Source organism: Megascapheus bottae, chromosome 13, assembly GCF_031878675.1.
Source record: "Megascapheus bottae isolate mThoBot1 chromosome 13, mThoBot2.hap1, whole genome shotgun sequence".
Lineage (NCBI taxonomy): Eukaryota > Metazoa > Chordata > Mammalia > Rodentia > Geomyidae > Megascapheus > Megascapheus bottae.
The window spans coordinates 2310996-2329360 of NC_143521.1; the positions used below are offsets into that span (position 1 = coordinate 2310996).

The following is an 18365-nucleotide window of genomic DNA, read 5'->3' on the forward strand; positions in this document are numbered from 1 at the left end:
GGGAGGTCCACGTGTTTACTCCCACTATAGGTCTCAGCAGAAAGTGATAAAGCAACAACACATTCGTAACTAATGGTAATCAAGTCTTGCTCCTCACCTCGTGCGCCTTGCCTCTTGTGCCTTGCCTTATTGCCCCTTCCCTCAAAGCAGTAACACTTGCGTGTTGCCTTGCCTCTCAGCAGAAAGTAATTACTGATGATATAGCTCAAAGTTAGACATGGTGTTACTAGGCCCCCAGTAAGCCTGTCTTTTCTACAACCTTTATTTTGACAATTTATTTGAAAATTAGATGGATACTAGCTGAATGTGTATAGTTCTGTGTCCCATCATTTCATTAGTCCATATTTTTTGCTGCAGGTAGCATGTTCCTTTCATTAGTAGATCTCTGCAACATACTTTAAATTCAGATGTGATACTTATAAAATAGCTCTCTTCTCTCTCAGGATGACTTAGCTATTCTTTACCTTTTAGGAGCCCATGTAGGTTTTAGGATTCATGTTTTCATTTCCTTGAAGGTTGCCACTGGAATTTTTGTAAGGAACACAATTAATTTACAAATTTCCTTTGGAAGTAACAACCTACTTTGCTGATGATCTTTAGTCAGAAGACTCTTCTACTTGTCTTTACTATTTTTAAATATAGTGCTATACTATTCAAATAAAGTGGAAAACACTATTACATAGTTGAGACCAAGAGAGAGTCACTAGCATGAACAAAGCCATGTCAAAACACTACATACATATTTCCCTTGGAAACATCACAACTGCTGCTTAACCAGAGTTTTTAAATTTTATTTTTTCTGTATCCATAAAGTGTGTAAAACTGTCTATAAACCAATAAATGGATTTCAGAAAATGAAAGCAGAGCCCTGATTGTGCAGTTGGCTTTTTCATTTGCTGGAGAGCTCATTTCAGCTCAGCTTGGATGGGCATAAGTGAGTTTCGTGGCTTGCTGGTATTTCTAATCAATATTAAATGATACTTTTTGAGTTTCTTTTTAAATTTTTTTATTTTATTGTCAGGATGATGTATAGAAGGGTTTCAGTTACATTCCTCAGGTACAAGGTGCGTTACTTCTCACACATTTATACCCTGAAAAAAAAGAAAACATAAATTGTATTTTTTAAATAAAGAATTCACTCATGAGTGCACATAGTCTAATAGCAATGTCAGATCACCAGGAATATACAAAAAAGCAAAAACAGAATACATCCTCTTTCAAGTGGATAAGAAATTGAATCCAATGGAATTTAAATGCCTTTGTACAATTACTTAAAAATTATTGCATCTAATTTTGGTACGTGGTGTATTGTATATATGATTATTTGAATCAGGAAAGGAAAGGGAGAACCAATGTAATCACAAGACAATATGCTGGAAATGAACTTTGCAACTTGGGGGACTGGTTGGGGGAGGGAAAGTGGAAGAAAAACATGGGAGGGGCTAACAATATTTGAGAAGAAATGTGTTTATTACCTTACATAAATAACTGCACCGCTCTGTACAGCATCCTGACAGTATAATAAAAATTTTAAAAAAGAAATATAATAAATTTTTAAAGCAAACTGACTTTGTACCCATCCACAGTCTGTGGCTAATACCATAATCACTGCACACTGAATTACTTTGAAAAAAAATAACGTTTATTTAGGCTCATGATGATCGAGGAACAAGAGCAAAAAGCTGCATCTGATAAAGGTTTTCTGACTGACAGTTTTCAGTTGGCTTAGAGAATCACGTGGTGAGATATAGGTTGTAAACATTATTGTCACATTTTTTTTTCTTTTTTCTTTTTTCTTTTTTTTGCCAGTCCTGGGCTTGAGCTCAGGGCCTGAGCCCTGTCCACTTTCTCAAGGCTAGAGCTTTACCACTTGAGCCTCAACATCACTTCCGGCTTTTTCTATGTATGTGAAGAATTGAACCTGGGTCTTTGTGCATGGTAGGCAACACTCTACCACTAGGCCAAACTCCGGGATGCAACATTTCTGTTTCTATGTTCTCTCTGATGTTATATCATAATACCATCCGAATACAATTGTGAAGCACTTTTACCTTGGATGGTTATCTACCTAATTACTCCAAAGGTACATACCTATAAAAATTATGGTCCGGTACTACCTTCTTAATACTTAATAATGAGGAAGAAATTCCAATATGAATTTCAGAGTAGAAAAGTAATATATTGAAAAATGTATATTACTCTATCCTTTTTTCCCATTTTCTTATACTACACATTTCATTTCTCAGTTGTATCAAAATTATATTAAAAATTATACTGAAAATATTGTTCCAAAAAGCATATGAAAGTTAATATTATCATTATAAAAATAAAATAGCTATTTCCAATAAAATAAAAATCATATTTCAACAAACAAGTCTTGCATATATCTATCAATCTATCTATATCTACCTCTATACCTGTATTTCCTTTACTCTCAGCCCTATGTCTTCCTCATCTATAACCCCAACACAATCTCTGTTGGCCTAATTCTCACAACTATAATGTAAAAAACATTTAATGATTATGATTCTCCTGTCTTTCAACAATAGAAAAATGAAAGACACTTTCCAAGAGTTCTTCAGAATAGTATCATTACATATCTCAATATAAAACTTGATATTGTGCAAATTATATAAGCACAATAATGTAAACATCTATTTCAGAAATTTAGAGAATAAAGAGCAAACAAAACCTACACAAATACTAAAGAAAGAAGTAATGCAAAATGTAAAACAAGTCAATGAAAATAGTTCAAAAAGAGACAGAGGAAAAGAAAAATCATGGAAAACAAGAGCTGTTTCTTTGGTGGGAAAATCAATGAATATGACAAAACTCTAGGCAAGCTAAGTAACAACAGACAGGAGATAAAAATCACCACAATGGCAAAAAAAGAGGAAGTCCACCACTAACAGGCCTCAGAGTATCAGAAAGCTCAGAAGAGGTGCTATGTAGAGCATTCCACATTCAAAATAGTAACTACCTAGATAAGAAAAATAAATTTTTCTAAGTCTTTTCATTTTCTTACAAATGGGGTGATGCCATTCTTTCTGATGGCAGCATAGAATTCCATTGTGTATAAATACCACATCTTGTTGATCCAGTCATGTACTCTGGAGCATGTGGGTTGGTTCCATATCTTCGCTGTGGTAATTAGTGCTGCAATAAACATCGTTGTGCTAGTGCCTTTAGTATGTCCTTGTTTCCGGACATTTGGGTCAGTGCCAAGGAATGGAATTGCTGGGTCACAGGAGAGCTCAATGTTTAGGTCTTTGGGAAACCATCATATGGCTTTCCATAGTGGTTGAAAGAGTTTTCACTTCCAACAACTGTGTAGTAGTGATCCCTCCTGGCCATCCCCACCAGGATCTGTTGTTATTGGATTTCTTGATTATGGCCATTCTAACTGGAATGAGGTGGAATCTCAGAGTTGTTTTGATTTGCATTTCTTTTTTCTTTTTTTTTTTTGCCAGTCCTGGGCTTGAGCTCAGGGCCTGAGCACTGTCCTTGGACTTTCTCAAGGCTAGAGCTCTACCACTTGGGCCTCAGCACCACTTCCAGCTTTTTTCTATGTATGTGGTACCAAGGAATCGAACCTGGGTCTTCATGCATGCTAGGCAAGCACTTTAACCACTAGGCCAAACTCCCGGCCCATGATTTGCATTTCTTTTATGGCTAGAGATTTTGAGCATTTCTTCGTGTGTCTGTAGGCCATTCTTATTTCTTCTTCAGAGAAGACTGTCTTTAATTCTTTGGCCCATATTTTAATGGAATGGTTGTTTCTTTGGAGATTAGTTTTGGAATGATTCAATTTTTTGAGCTGTTGATATATTTTAGATATGAGGTCTTTGTCTACTGTATGGTTAGTAAAGAACTTGTCCCACTCTGTAGGCCTTCTATTCAGCTTGCTAGCTATGTTGTTTGCCATACAGAGCTCTACAGTTTAATGCAGTCCCATTTGTCCAAACATTTTTAATTTGTGGTGTTTCTGGTTCTTTATCAAGAAATTTTTGACCTGTGCCTTGGACACCTAGTGTATCTCCTATTCCTTCTTGTAAAGTGTTCAGGGTATCTGCTTTTACCTTGAGGTCTTTGATCCATTAGGAATTAATCCTGGTGCTTTTCCTCTTTTAAAGTTGATTATACTTTAAATATTGTTATAGTAATAGAAGTTTGACTAACATAGTATCCTAATAAGAAAACAAAATAAAATTATTTCATGCAAAATATACCTCACATAATTATGGACACAGAAATCGTTAATGAAATACTAGGAAATCAAACCCAGAAGTACATAGAGAAAGTTCATATCAAAACTGAAAGGTTAATTGAGCAATCCATAGTCATTCTATGTAACACAGACTGCTAATGAATAAAGCAGATAGAAACAAACATGAATGTTGCTGTGTAAATATAAATTTCAAATCAATTGGATAAAATTGCTTGTGAATTTTGAGTTTAAATACATAAGAAAATTTCAGAAGGCCTTGAACAGTACCCATGGCAGATTTGTATTCACATAAAACCATCTGTAAGTATTTATATCAGCTTTATGCATAACCATCAAAGAAGAGAAATAAAAACCATAGAAATAACAAAAATGTATCCATTTGTCAAACAGATGAATGGTGTGTAATACATTGCATAAAAGAATATTGTTCAAGCCAGGCACCAGTGGCTCACACCTGTAATCCTAGCTACTCAGTAAACTAAGATCTGAGGATCATGGCTCAAACCCAGCCCAGTCACGAAAGTCCATGACCCTTATTTCCAATAAACTACTCAGAAAATGCCAGAGACTGAGTTCATTTTGAATAGGACAGTACCAAATCCTCAGGACCAGTAAAAAAGAAAACAAAATACCGTTTAATACTATAAGTGGATCCATAAAGCCACATGGATACCTTTTAAATGCATATGAAGAAGTTGCAGGTAACAATCTGGAATACATATTCTACAGGGCTTCTTTTTCTGAAACATTCTGGAACCAACAAAACTACAGCAAAGGAAAATAGATCAGTGGCTATCTGGCCTTTGTGTTGGGGGGATTTTTTTCAATTAGATAATCATATTTTCCTGGTGTATGATTATTGATCCATGATGCTATAGATGTATCAAAAATCATATTTTTACCACAAAAGTCAACCTTGGTGTACACAAATAATCAAAAATCTCAAGGTCAGTGGTCTAAAGATGGAATACAAACTCTATCACAAATATGTAACCTCTCTAATGAGGAAAGGGAATGTAAAGAATACTGTTTACACATGAAGAAATGCTGAAATCTCTGGCCATAGAAGAAATGCAAATCAAAACAACTCTGAGATTCCATCTCATTCTAGTTAAAATGTCCATTATTAAGAAATCTAATAACAACAGATGCTGGCGGGGATGTGGTCAGGAGAGATCGCTAATACACTGTTGGTGGGAATGAAAACTCGTTCAACCACTATGGAAAGCCATATGATGGTTGCCCTAAAGACTAAACATAGAGCTCCCCTATGACCCACCAATTCCACTTCTTGGCATTTACACAATGGTCCAGAAATAAGGACATACTAAAGGCATTAGCACAACGATGTTCATTGCAGCACTATTTACCATAGCAAAGATACGGAACCAACCCAGATGCTCTAGAGTACATGACTGGATCAACAAGATGTGGTATTTATACACAATGGAATTCTATGCTGCCATCAGAAAAAATGACATCACACCATTTGTAAGGAAATGGAAAGTCTTGGAAAAATCATATTAAGTGAAGTAAGCCAGACTCAAAGGAACATAGGCTCAATAGTTTCCCTCATTTGTCATAATTTCTATAAACCTTAGCCCTTCCTAGCAGAGGTTTACAATAGGGCAAAACCTAGATACATAAGGCCATAAAGGATGAGGCTAAATGAAAGGACCTCCAGGATAGAAACAAGAGCCATTTAATGTGTGATTGTTGTTCTTAATGTACTATGTTATTTCTCATCTTTTTTGTTGTCCCTTGGTTATCTTATTTTGTTACAGTATCCTGCATTGTTATCTGGTATATTGAATATACATTTGTTTATTTGAAATAGGATAAAGAAGAGGGGGAAAGATGAGGGGAGTGCGTGTGAGAGGGAAATGGAGATGAAAACATGAGAAGGTGTATCCATGTTTGTGAAGTAATGCACCTTCTATCTGGTAAATATAATGTAACCCTTCTATTAATTACAACAAATAAAAAAGAATATTTAATAAAAACTAAAAATAAAAATAGTAATTAGATGTGAAATATGGTATGGTAATAGTCTCATAGTTATTGTTAATTTTTATAAGCCTACATACGTTATATAGAGGAATATATTGTTAAATGTTTAAGAAATAACAAATTTAAAATAACAAAATAAAAAAGACTACTGTTTACAAAGCACTAAGGGAGGAAACTGCATTAGTTGATAGGGTTGTTTTTTTGTTTTGTTTTGTTTGTATTTGTTTTTCACAGCTATCCAGGCTAACTGTCCATAACACACAATTGTTTGCATAATGATAGAACAAATAGGTAAAGGGATAGCAATCATAAAGCTAGGTTTCTCACTACTGATGTAGAAGTTGGAAGAGAAGGAAAGATGGCTACAAAGACAGATTCATTGATAGATTTCAAGTGAGAACATCAATGTGTACTCATATAATTCAATGCAGATACAGAGGTAGCATTACCAAAATGCATACTTACTACAATATGTACAGAAAAGCTGTTGTGCACATATGTTTTTCTAAACTTTGTTGGCTCAGGGGGCCTAGAGGCAACAAGCATATCCAGCAAGAAGAACTTGGTTTCCAGCATTTTTTTGCAATAAAAGAATGAAATGGCTACATCTAGTTCTAGGGACCAAATAACATAGGATGAGCCTGAAGCAGTATGTGGTACTCAAAAGTAAGGAGTGCTGTATTTTTACAGGAACAAATTTTCATGTTAATTTAAGATGTTAACAAATTAGAGAAATATGTGATGTAAGAACATCAAATGTGTAATAACTAAAAACTTTTGAAACTAAAATAATCTGTACATATACAGTTTTCCCTATTATCCTCAGGAGTTAAGCACAAATTGCAGTTCAATAGAATGTACATTTAATTTCCTATGAGCTCATTATTTCTAATCTCATTTATAATGTAATTATTAAACACAATGACTTAGAGCAGATGCTGAAAAATATTTACTATAAGTATTCTCTGCAGCTTTAATTAGGAAATGCAAATGTGCACACACTAAAAATATATTGTGTTATTATAACAGGCATGTCTAAGAAAGAAAAGATAGTAAGTAAAAAATCTCATGATATAAAGTGAATACCCTGATTTTTCTTTTTTTGGTGTCAGTCTTAGGTCTTGAAATCAGGGCTTGAGCACTACCCCTGAGCTACTTTTTGCTCAAGGATAGCACTCTACCACTTGATCCACAGGGTCACTTCCTGCTTTCTGTTTATGTGCTGCTGAGGAATCAAACCCAGGGATTTAGGCATGCTAGGCAAGCACTATAACTAAGCCAAATTCCCAGCCCCAATATCCTGATTTTGATAGTTTCCTTTGGATTGTTTGCTTTTTGCTTCTTTCTTTCTTTCTTTCTTTCTTTCTTCCTTTCTTTCTTTCCTTCTTTCTTTCTTTTTTCTTGTGCACTTCATTGGACTGTTCCTCCCAAATTTAAAGCTACTTAGGAATTGTAGAATGAATTCTTCCTTAGAAATAGTATATTATGATATAATTGCTTAAAGTAAGATTATGTACGGGGATTCCTTAATGCAATGACTTCGGTCACACACACACACACACACACACACACACACACACACACACACAGAGCCAGACATGATAGAGCACGCCCATAATTCCCAGCACTCAAAAGACTGAGTCAGGAGGACTGGGAATTCAAGGTCAACCTGGGATACATAGCAAGATTGTTTAAATAAAAGTCAAGACAAAAAAATGGGGGAGGGGAGAGGAGATAAGATCAGAGGAGAGAGAGGGAAAAATGAGATAGAGTTAGCAAAAGAGAGGCAGGCACCAACTCCTTTAGACATTGGAGATAAAATTGTGCAACAGACAAAGGAATAGTAACTTGAACCTACTGGAAGTTAGAGAAACTGCAAAAGAAATACTCCCGGGGCTGGGAGTTTGGCCTACTGGTAGAGAGTTTGCCTAGCATGCACAAAGACCCAGGTTCGATTCCTCAGTACCACATTCATAGAAAAAAGAAGCCCGAAGTGGTGCTGAGGCTCAAGTGGTAGAGCTCTAGCCTTGAGAAAGTCCAAGAACAGTGTTCAGGCCCTGAGCTCAAGCCCAGAACTGGCAAAAAAAAAAAAAGAAATGCTCCCATGCAAAATGCAGATATTATTGTAGGCACACCAATGCCTACATTTTAGACTTCTGGCTTCTGGACCTGTGAGAGAATGTTTCTTATTGTTTACAGCTACTATGTGGTGATTTATTGTTCGTGTGTGTGTGTGTGTGTGTGTGTGTGTGTGTGTGTGTGTGTGTGTGTGTATTTTGGTCCTTGGCTTAAACTCAAACCTACGTGCTATCCTTGAGATTATTCAAAGTCACCTATCCTGTCACCTGAGCTACAGCTCCACTTCTGGATTTCCTGGAGCATAATTAGAGGTGTTTCTGGGACTTTTCTGCTCAGGCTGACTTCAAACCTCCATTCTCAAATCTCAAACTCCTGAGTAACAAGGATGCCAAGCTTATCATGAACTTCTTAATGCACATTCTTTTTTTTCATATACTTTTATTGTAATTAATAGAAGGGTTACATTATATTTGCCAGATAGAAGGTACATTACTTCACAAATATTCATACCCTTTCTCATGTCAGGGTCCCCATTTCCCTTCTCCCCTCTCCACAGTCATCTTGATGTTCCCCCTTCCCTACCCTACTTCAAATAACCAATTAAGCATTTATAAAATATATCAGATAACAAGGTGAAATATTCAACAATATGAGATAAACAAGGGACAGCAAAAGACATGAGAGATAACATAGTACATTAAGGACAACAATCACTCATTATATGGCTTTTGTTTCTATATCCTAGAGGTCCTTTAATTTTGTGTCATACTTTATGGCCTTATGTATCTAGGTTTTGCTCTATTGCAAATCTCTGCTAGGAGAGCCCAAGGTTTCTACTGATTATGACAAATGAGGGAAACCATTGAGCCTATTTTCCTTTGAGTCTGGCTTACTTCACTTAATATGATTTTTCCTAATTATTTCCCTTTCCTTACAAATGGGCCAATATCATTCTTTCTGACAGCAGCATAGAAATGGAAAGACTTAATGCTCATGCTATAGGATCTTTCTTTTCTTTCTTTCTTTCCTTCCTTTCTTCCATCCCTTTTTTCTTCCTTCCTTCCTTTCTTCCTTCCTTCCTTTCTTCCTTTCTTCATTCTTTCCTTCCTCCCTTCCTTCATTCCATTTTATTAACAGTGCCAACATGCTAACAACGTACTGCAGCACGCTGTCTGGTACTGCAAGGTGCAGAAAGGAAATATACAGTACTGAAGAAGACTTTAGGATTATGAGGGACTAAAAAATGGTACTACAAGGTACAGAGTTGTAAATAAAGGATAGTAAGAAGAACTGTAATATACTGAGGCCTTCTTCAAGGGGCTGAGGGTAATACAATTTTCTAAGGTCTATTGAAGGAAGATGAAATATTAAGGGTTAATGAAAGACACTGAGGAGTAAGAAGGATGTTATGGGACAGTGCAAAACACTGAGGGATAGCACAGGGGAATAGGGTACTACATGTGATGTGGAGAAGGAGAGTCACCTGCAAACACTAAAAGGTACTTCTGGTGACTGAGGGATACCACAGAGTACTAAAGAGTGGTATAGTATGGTGTGAGGTTAATAGAGTGTAAAAAGTTTACAAGAGTTTTGCTGAGGATATGGCAAAAGTTGAGAGGTACTGCCAGGTGCTGATAAATGGTAGAGTGTGCTGAGAAATAGTAGACTATTAAGTGGTAGTGGAAAGGGAAGGGGGAAAGCAAGATGATTGGGAGGGAGTTTGGGGAAGGAACGTGGAAGAAAAACATGAGGAGTATCAATGTTTGAGAGGTAATGTACCCACTACCTAACAAACATAACTGTAAGCCCTCTAGACATTACCCCAACAATGAAATACAAGAAAAAGAAAAGAGGGAAGTTTATCTGTCATTTTTACTTCTTATTTGGATAAGTCTCTCTTTAGTTCCCTTGCCCATTTAGTAACTGATTTGTTGGGTTTGGGGAGGGATTAGTTTCTTGAGTTCCCTGTAGACATTGATATTAAGCATTTGTCTGATATATTATTGGTAAATATCTTTTCCCAGTTGGCTGGCTGTCTTTATACTTTAATAGCTACACTTTTATCTGGGCAGAAACTTTATTTTTAGGTAGTCCCACTTGTCCAGTCTCTTTCCAATCTCTTGTGACCCTGGAACTCTGTTCAGGAAGTTTTTGAATGTGCTTATGAGTTCCACTGTTTCTCCTACTCTATCATGTAGCAGTTTCAAGGTTTCAGGTCTGATATTGAGGTCTTTGATCCATTTTGAGTTAATGCTGTGCATAGTGATAGGCTGTGATCAATTTTTAGTTTTCTCCATGGGACTGCCCAGTTTTGCAGCACCAATACTTGAATAGGCAGTGTTTGTTCCACTGTGTATCTTTGGCTCCTTTGTCAAATACAAGTTGACTATAGGTATGTGGTTTTATTTCTGGATCTTCTATTCTGTGACATTGATCTTTTGGTCTATTTTTGTGCCAATACCATGTTGTTTTTGTTATTGTGGCTCTATAGTAATTTGAAGTCTGGTATTGTAATACCATATGCATTGCTCTTTTTGCCTAGAATTGCTTTGGCTCTTCTAGGTATTTTGCTGTTCCATATGAACCCTTGGATTACACCTTCTATTTCAGCAAAGACTGTCTTAGGGATTTTGATGGGAATTGCATTTAATTTCTATATCAATTTTGGCTCATCATCCAAGGTCATAAAGGAAATGCAAATAAAAACAAACCTAAGATAATGGCCAATATTCTGTTTTTTCCATATATTTTTTACTGCAATTAATAGAAGAATTACATTATATTCACCAGATAGAGGTGCATTACTTCACAAACATTGATACCCTTTCTCATGTCTTGGTCCACATTTCCCTCCCCAACCACCGCCCCTCATCTTGTTTTCCCCTTCCCTATTCGATTTCAAATAACCAAATAAGCATATATACAATATATCAGATAACCAGGTGAAATACTGTAGCAATATGAGGTAACCAAGGGACAACAAAAGAGATGAGAGATAACATAGTACATTAAGGACAACAATCACTCATCTTGTGGCTTTTGTTTCTATATCCTAAAGGTCCTTTCATTTAGTGTCATACTATATGGCCTTATGTATCTAGGTTTTCTATTGTGAATCTCTGCTAGGAGAGCCCAAGTTTTCTACTGATTAGGACAAATGAGGGAAACCATTGAGCCTATTTTCCTTTGAGTCTGGCTTACTTCACTTAATAAGATATTTTTCTAAGTCTTTCCATTTCCTTACAAATGGGGTGATGTCGTTCTTTCTGACAGTAGCATAGAATTCCATTGTGTATAAATACCACATCTTGTTGATCCATTCATCAACTGAGGGGCATCTGGGTTGGTTCCATACCTTTGCTATGGTAAATAGTGCTGCAATGAACATCAGTGTGCTAGTGGATTTAGTATGTCCTTGTTTCTGGATGACTGGGTAAATTAGAATGGCCAACATTCTGAACTCAGACAATGACAAATGCTGGAGGGGTTATGGAGAAAGAGGAACTCTACTGAACTTCTGATGGGAATGTAAACTAGTTAAGCCACTCTGGAAGGCAGTTTGTAGGTTTCCTAAAGAACTGAAGACCTTCCCTATGATCCCGCCATACCATTCTTGGGCTTCTATCCTGGGGATCATAACCCAGTATATGATAAGGACACCTGCTCAGCCATGTTCATCTCTGCACTATTCACAATAGCCAAGTGATGGAAACAGCCCCGATACCCCACTACAAATGAATGTATACAAAAAATATGGTATATATACAATGGAATTCTACATAGCCAACAAACAAGATAAAATAATGGCATTTGCTGGGAAGTGAATGAAATTAGAGTGGATCATGATGAGTGAGATAAGTCAAGACCAAAGAAACCAAAGGCGCATGGTATCCTTAATATATGGATATTAGATCCAAACAGTACAAGAGCGATGACTCAATATTTGGGTACCTAAGTTTACGGACATGGTCATGGAGATATAAACATAACTACATAGTCATAAAAATCTATGATGGGATATGTACTCTATAGACATAATCTTACATTTTATAGATTGGTACATATCTATGACATGCAAAACCACAGCTTAATTTTAATTATGTTCTAAAATCTATATGCCAGTGATTGTATATAGAGATTGCCTTCTTGAATACTTGTTTATAAAACATGACATTTGAAATATGATGTAAAAATCAATGTTAATAAAATCTTTAAAAAGCAAAAAAAAAAAAAAAAAGAGGTAGGGGCTGGCAGTTTGGCCTAGTGGTAGAGTGCTTTTCTAGCACGTACAAAGACCTGGGTTCAATTCCCCAGTACCACATACATAGAAAAATCCAGACATGGTAAAGTGGATCAAGTGGACAGTGTATTAGAGTGTGTTGAAGAGTAGTAGATTGTGCAGAGTGGTATTACATAGTGCTGAGAAGTAGTACATGGTGCTGAGAAGGTCATGGCTGGATGACAAAGGATAGTGAAAGGTAGCAAGTTGTGAGGGTATTACTAAACACAGAGAGAGAGTGGAGATGTTGATGATGGTATAAAGGGTCCTGAAAGGTGGTGGAGCATACTGAGGTGTACCACAGGGTACTAAGTTTTACTAAAGAATGCTAAGGCATACTACAGCCTGCTGAGGGGTGCTACAGGGTGTTGATTGGTATTGCAGCTTCCTGAGAGGTACTGCAGCATTTTGAGGGTAATGTACTGCTTAGTATTTTGCAAGTGTCATGAAGGGTACTTATGATGCTCATGGGTACTGCAAGTTATGAAGGGTAGTACCTCAAAAGTTATACTGATTCTTAAACTTGCAGGTATTGACTGAATCATCTCAGACCAATCTTGACCATTGATCTCTGACTTACAAATTTGAATTTGTATAAAGCTATTCCTATCAAATTAAAACTATTTTTATTAGTAAATTTCTCTCTAAGCCCAGTAGCCTAATTTCAGCTTAATAATCACATTATGTTTATGAGATCACTTTGGTAAAATTGATTTACTTTCCTGACACAAAGTAAAAATACACAGGGTGGGATGTAGCTCAGATGCAAAGCACTTGCCTAGCAAGTACAATGTCCTGGGTTCAATCTCCAGTACCAAAAGAGAAAAGATAACAACTTTAAAAAGTAATAATACACCACAGACAAGAATATTGAAGATGATTCTACTCTAATTAGAACTTTTATCTAAAAGTTAATATAGCTAAGAAGAAGAAGCTGTTTTCCTACAGCAGAGAAAAGTTCTTTCTAGAGCCCCAGTCTTCTTCACATGATCATTATTTCTCAATCCATAGCAGCTCTTGCTGCTATGATCATCTGCTGAGAAAGGTCAAGCCCAATTTCCTCATGCTTACGAAAGAAAGCCCTGAGAACAGTGCCTTCCCCATAGTGTTTCTTCCTCCATGCTTCATGGCTAAGTCGACTGTAAGACACATTACATAAACAGAAAATAAAAGAGTTTTTTCATTGTGAGAAAAAGAGAGCCTTTCAAGCCAGTTATTGGAGTTCATATAGTGGAAAAGTTATTTCACAGCTTTAAGAGGCAGAATCACTGCCAAATAAAAATTCTGTTTTAATTCAAGATGAATAGAAACATCACATGGAAATAAGTGTCAGTAAAGTCCAGAGGAGACATGTATTGCCTATGAAGCCACAAAGTATTAAAGGTAAATCACAAGGTGACGTTAAGATTTCTAAAAGTAAAGGTAATTATTTTTACAGAAAAATAATTGTACTAACTCTTAATATGGCTGGAAGTCTTGACAAATGAGCAGCTTCAGCCTCCCATGGTAAGAGACCTGCTTTTGTTCTCCAGATGCTTTTTGATTTTTTTTTTAGGTATTGCGATACAGAAGAATTTTATTAGTATCTTACATCTATTTTGAATAAGTTTATTTGTTCTTTTCATATATTTTTATTGTAATTAATAGAAGGGTTACATGATATTTGCCAGATAGATGGTGCATTAATTCCCATGCATTGATATCCTTTCACATGTCTTGGTCCCCATTTCCCTCCCCCCCCAACCCCACCCCTCATCTTGTTTTCTCCCCTTCCCTATCCAATTTCAAATAACCAAATACGAATATATCCGATATATCAGGTAACAAAGTGAGATACTGTAACAATATGAGATAACCAAGGGACAGCAAAAGAGATGAGAGATAACATAGTACCTTAAGAACAACAATCATTCGTTCTATGGCTTATGTTTCTATATCCTAGAGATGATTTCATTTAGTGTACTACTATATGGCCTTTTGGATCAAGGTTTTCCTCTATTGCAAATCTCTGCTATGAGAGCCCAAGGTTTCTACTGATTATGACAAGTGAGGGAAACCATTGAGCCTAAGTTCCTTTAAGTCTGGCTTACTTCACTTAATATGATCTTTTCTAAGTCTTTCCATTCCTAACAAATGGGGCAATGTCATTCTTTCTGACAGCAGCATAGAATTCCATTGTGTACAAATACCGCATCTTGTTGATCCACTAATCAACTGAGGGACATCTAGGATGGTTCCATATCTTTGCTATGGTAAATAGTGCTGCAATGAGCATTGTTGTGCTGGTGTATTTAGTGTGTCTTTGTTTCTGGATGATTGGGTAAATGCCAAGTAGTGGAATTGCTGGGTGATAGGGGAGCTCTATGTTTAGTCTTTTGAGGAACTGCCATACTGCTTTCCATAGTGGTTGAAGGAGTTTGCACTCCCACCAACAGTGTAGTAGTGATCCCTCCTGGTCACATCCCCTCCAGCATCTGTTGTTATTAGTTTTCTTGATCCTGGCCATTGTTAGAGTTGTTTTGATTTGCATTTCTTTTATGGCCAGAGATGTTTAGCATTTCTTCATGTGTCTATAGGCCATTTTTGTTTCTTCTTCAGAGAAGACTCTGTAAGTATTTGGCGCATCTTTTAATGGGATGGTTTTACTTTGGAGATTAGTTTTGGAGTGATTCAAATTTTTGAGCTGTTGATATATTTTAGATATGAGGCCTTTGTCTATTGTATGGTTGGTGAAGATCTCCCACTCTGTAGGCTTCCAATTTAGTTTACTGGCTATGTCCTTTGCCATACAAAAGCTCTGCAGTTTAATGCAGTCCCACTTATCCAGCCTTTCTCTGATTTGTTGTGATTCTTGGTCCTTATTAAGATAGTTTCATCCTGTACCAAGGAGGTCTAGTGTATCTCCTATTCCTTCTTATAAAGTTTTCAGAGTGTCGGCTTTGACCACCAGGTCATTGATCCATTTGGAGTTAATTCTAGTACAGGGTTACAAAGAAGGATCCAACTTTAGTTTTCTGCATGTGCTTAACCAGTTCTGCCAGCACAACTTGTTGAAGAGGCTGTCTTTCTTCCATTCTATTTTTTTGGTTACCTTGTCAAAGATTAGGTGGCCATAGGTCTGTGGTTTAATATCTGGGTCCTCAGTTCTATTCCATTGGTCTTCAGGCCTGTTCTTGTGCCAGTACCAAGCTGTTTTGATAATTATAGCCCTGTAATAGAGTTTAAACTTTGTTATTGAAATTCCTCCTGTGCTGTTCTTTCTGCTAAGAAGTGTTTTTGCTATACAGGGACTTTTATTGTTCCATATGAAATTTTGGATTGACTCTTCTATTTCTTTAAAGAATGACATCGGCATATTGATGGGTATTGCGTTCAATTTGTAGATAGCCCTTGGCAAGATTGTCATTTTCATGATATTGATTCTTCCAATCCAGGAGCATGGGAGGTTTTTCCATTTCCTCAGTTCTGCTTTAATTTCCTTTTTAGCGTTTTAAAGTTTTCATCAAAAAGGTCCTTTACATTCTTAGTTAAGGTAATTCCTGGGTACTTTATTTTCTTTGAGGCTATTGTGAAAGGAGTTGCTATCCTGATTGTTGCCTCATTCCTCTCACTGTTGGGGTAGAGGAAGTCAGTTGATTTTTGAGGGTTAATTTTATACCCTGCTACTCTTCCAAAGTTTTGAATCAGCTCAAGGACCTTGGGAGTAGACTCTATAGGATTCTTTAAATACAGAATCATGTCATCTACAAAGAGGGAAAGTTTGAATGCCTCTTTCCCTATTTGGATCCCCTTTATGCTTCCTTCTTGCCTTATTTCTCTGTCTAGGAATTCTAACACTATTTTAAAGAGGAGTGGAGAGAGTGGGCATCCTTGTCTTGTTCCTGTTTTTAGAGGGAATGGCTTTAGCTTTTTGCCTTTAAGTATAATACTAGCTGTGGTTTTGTGATACACACCCTTAATTATACTGAGTAATGTTCCATGGATTCCTAGTTTCTCCAGAGCTTTTAACATAAAGGGGTGTTGAAGCTTATCAAATGCCTTTTCTGCATCTATTGAGACGATCATGTGAATTTTGTCCTTGCTCCTGTTGATGTGTTCAATTATATTAATTGATTTGCATATGTTGAACCAGCTTTGCCTCCCTGTGATGAAACCTGTTTGATCACAGTGTATAATTTTTTTGATGAGTTGTTTTAGAAGGTTGGCCAGTATTTTGTTGAGAAGTTTTGCATCAATGTTCATCAAAGAAATGGGTCTATAGTTCTCTTTCTTTGATGAGTCTCTGTCTGGTTTGGGGATGAGGGTTATACTGGATTCATAGAATGCGTTTGGTAAAGAACTTTCATTTTCAATTTCGTTGAAGAGCTTGAGGAGTATTGGTGTGAGCTCTGCTTTGAAGACCTTATAGAATTCAGGTGCAAATCCATCTGGTCCTGGGCTTTTCTTAAGTGTAAGGTCTCTTATTGCCATTTCTCTTTCAGTGCTTAAAATAGGCCTGTTTAGTTGGGTTAGTTCTTCTTGGTTCAATGTGCGTATGTGAATGTTGGCTAGGAATTCATCCATTTCTTCTAGATTCTCAAATTTGTTGGCGTAAAGGTTTCAGAAGTATTCCCTCATGATACTCTGGATCTTGGTAATTTCTGTTGTGGTATTACCATTTTCATCTGTGATTTTGTTTATTTCGGTATGCTCTCTTCTTTTTTTGGTAAGATTTGCTAAGGGTTTGTCAATTTTGTTAATTTCTACAAAGAACCAACTTCTTGTTATGTTGATTCTTTCTATAGATTTTTTTGGATTCCAATAAATTTAATTCTGCTTTGATTTTAATAATTTGCTTTCTTCTAGTGGGATTAGGGTTGGTTTGTTGCTTTTTCCAGTAGCTTTAGGTGACACATTAAATTGTTGGAATGCGATTTTTCCAATTTGTTATTGTAGGCACTCAGAGCTATAAATTTTCCTCTGAGTACTGTCTTTGCTATGTCCCAAAGGAGCTGGTATTTTGTGTGCTCCTTTTTGTTAAATTTCATGAACTGTTGGATTTCTGTTCTGGTCTCTTTGATGACCCATTTGTGATTCAACAATGTGTTGTTCAGTCTCCATGAGTTACAGGATTTTCGTTGATGGAGATAGGTGTTCAGTTCCAATTTGATGCCCTTGTGGTCTGAGAGAGTGCAGGGAATAATTTCAGTGTTTCTGAATCTGTCCAGGTTTGTTTTATGGCCTAAAATGTGGTCATGTGCTGCTGAGAAAAACATATATTGTGTTGTTGCTGGGTGGAATAATCTGCAGATGCCTGTTACATCTAGTTGGTGTATATTGTTGTTCAATTCTAAGGTTTCTCTGTTGAGTTTTTGCCTTGTTGATCTGTCCTAAATTGAGAGTGGTGTGTTAAAGTCACCAACAATCACTGTGTTTCGATCTATGTATGTTTTCAGTAATGTTTGCTTGATGAAGTTTGGAGCTCCGGGATTGGGTGTGTAGATATTTAGGATGGTTATGTCTTCCTGGAGGAAAGATCCCTTTAATAGTATGTAATAACCTTCTTTGTCCTTTCTCATTAATTTTAGTTTGAAATCTATTTTTTCTGGTATGAGAATGGCAACTCCAGCCTGTTTATGGGGGCCGTTAGTGTGATAGAGTATAATCTAACCATCATTTTTAAAAGGTGTTTGTTTTTTGGGGTAAGATGTGTCTCTTGAAGACAGCAGAACAATAGATCCTGTTTTTTGATCCAACTAGATAATCTATGACATTTAATTGGAGATTAAA

General features: G+C 36.5%; 1 long non-coding RNA gene across 1 annotated transcript in view; it reads right to left on the reverse strand.

Moving 5' to 3' along the window:
* Positions 1 to 1016: 1016 nt before the first annotated feature.
* The window catches only part of LOC150055413 (uncharacterized), a 124778-nt gene continuing 107429 nt past the window's right edge, over positions 1017 to 18365 (reverse strand). Inside the window, exons 3-5 of the long non-coding RNA XR_016537427.1 lie at positions 4902 to 4993; positions 4080 to 4187; positions 1017 to 1091 (exon numbers count right to left, since the gene is read on the reverse strand). This is a non-coding gene — a long non-coding RNA (uncharacterized LOC150055413). The remainder of the gene's footprint in view (positions 1092 to 4079; positions 4188 to 4901; positions 4994 to 18365) is intronic.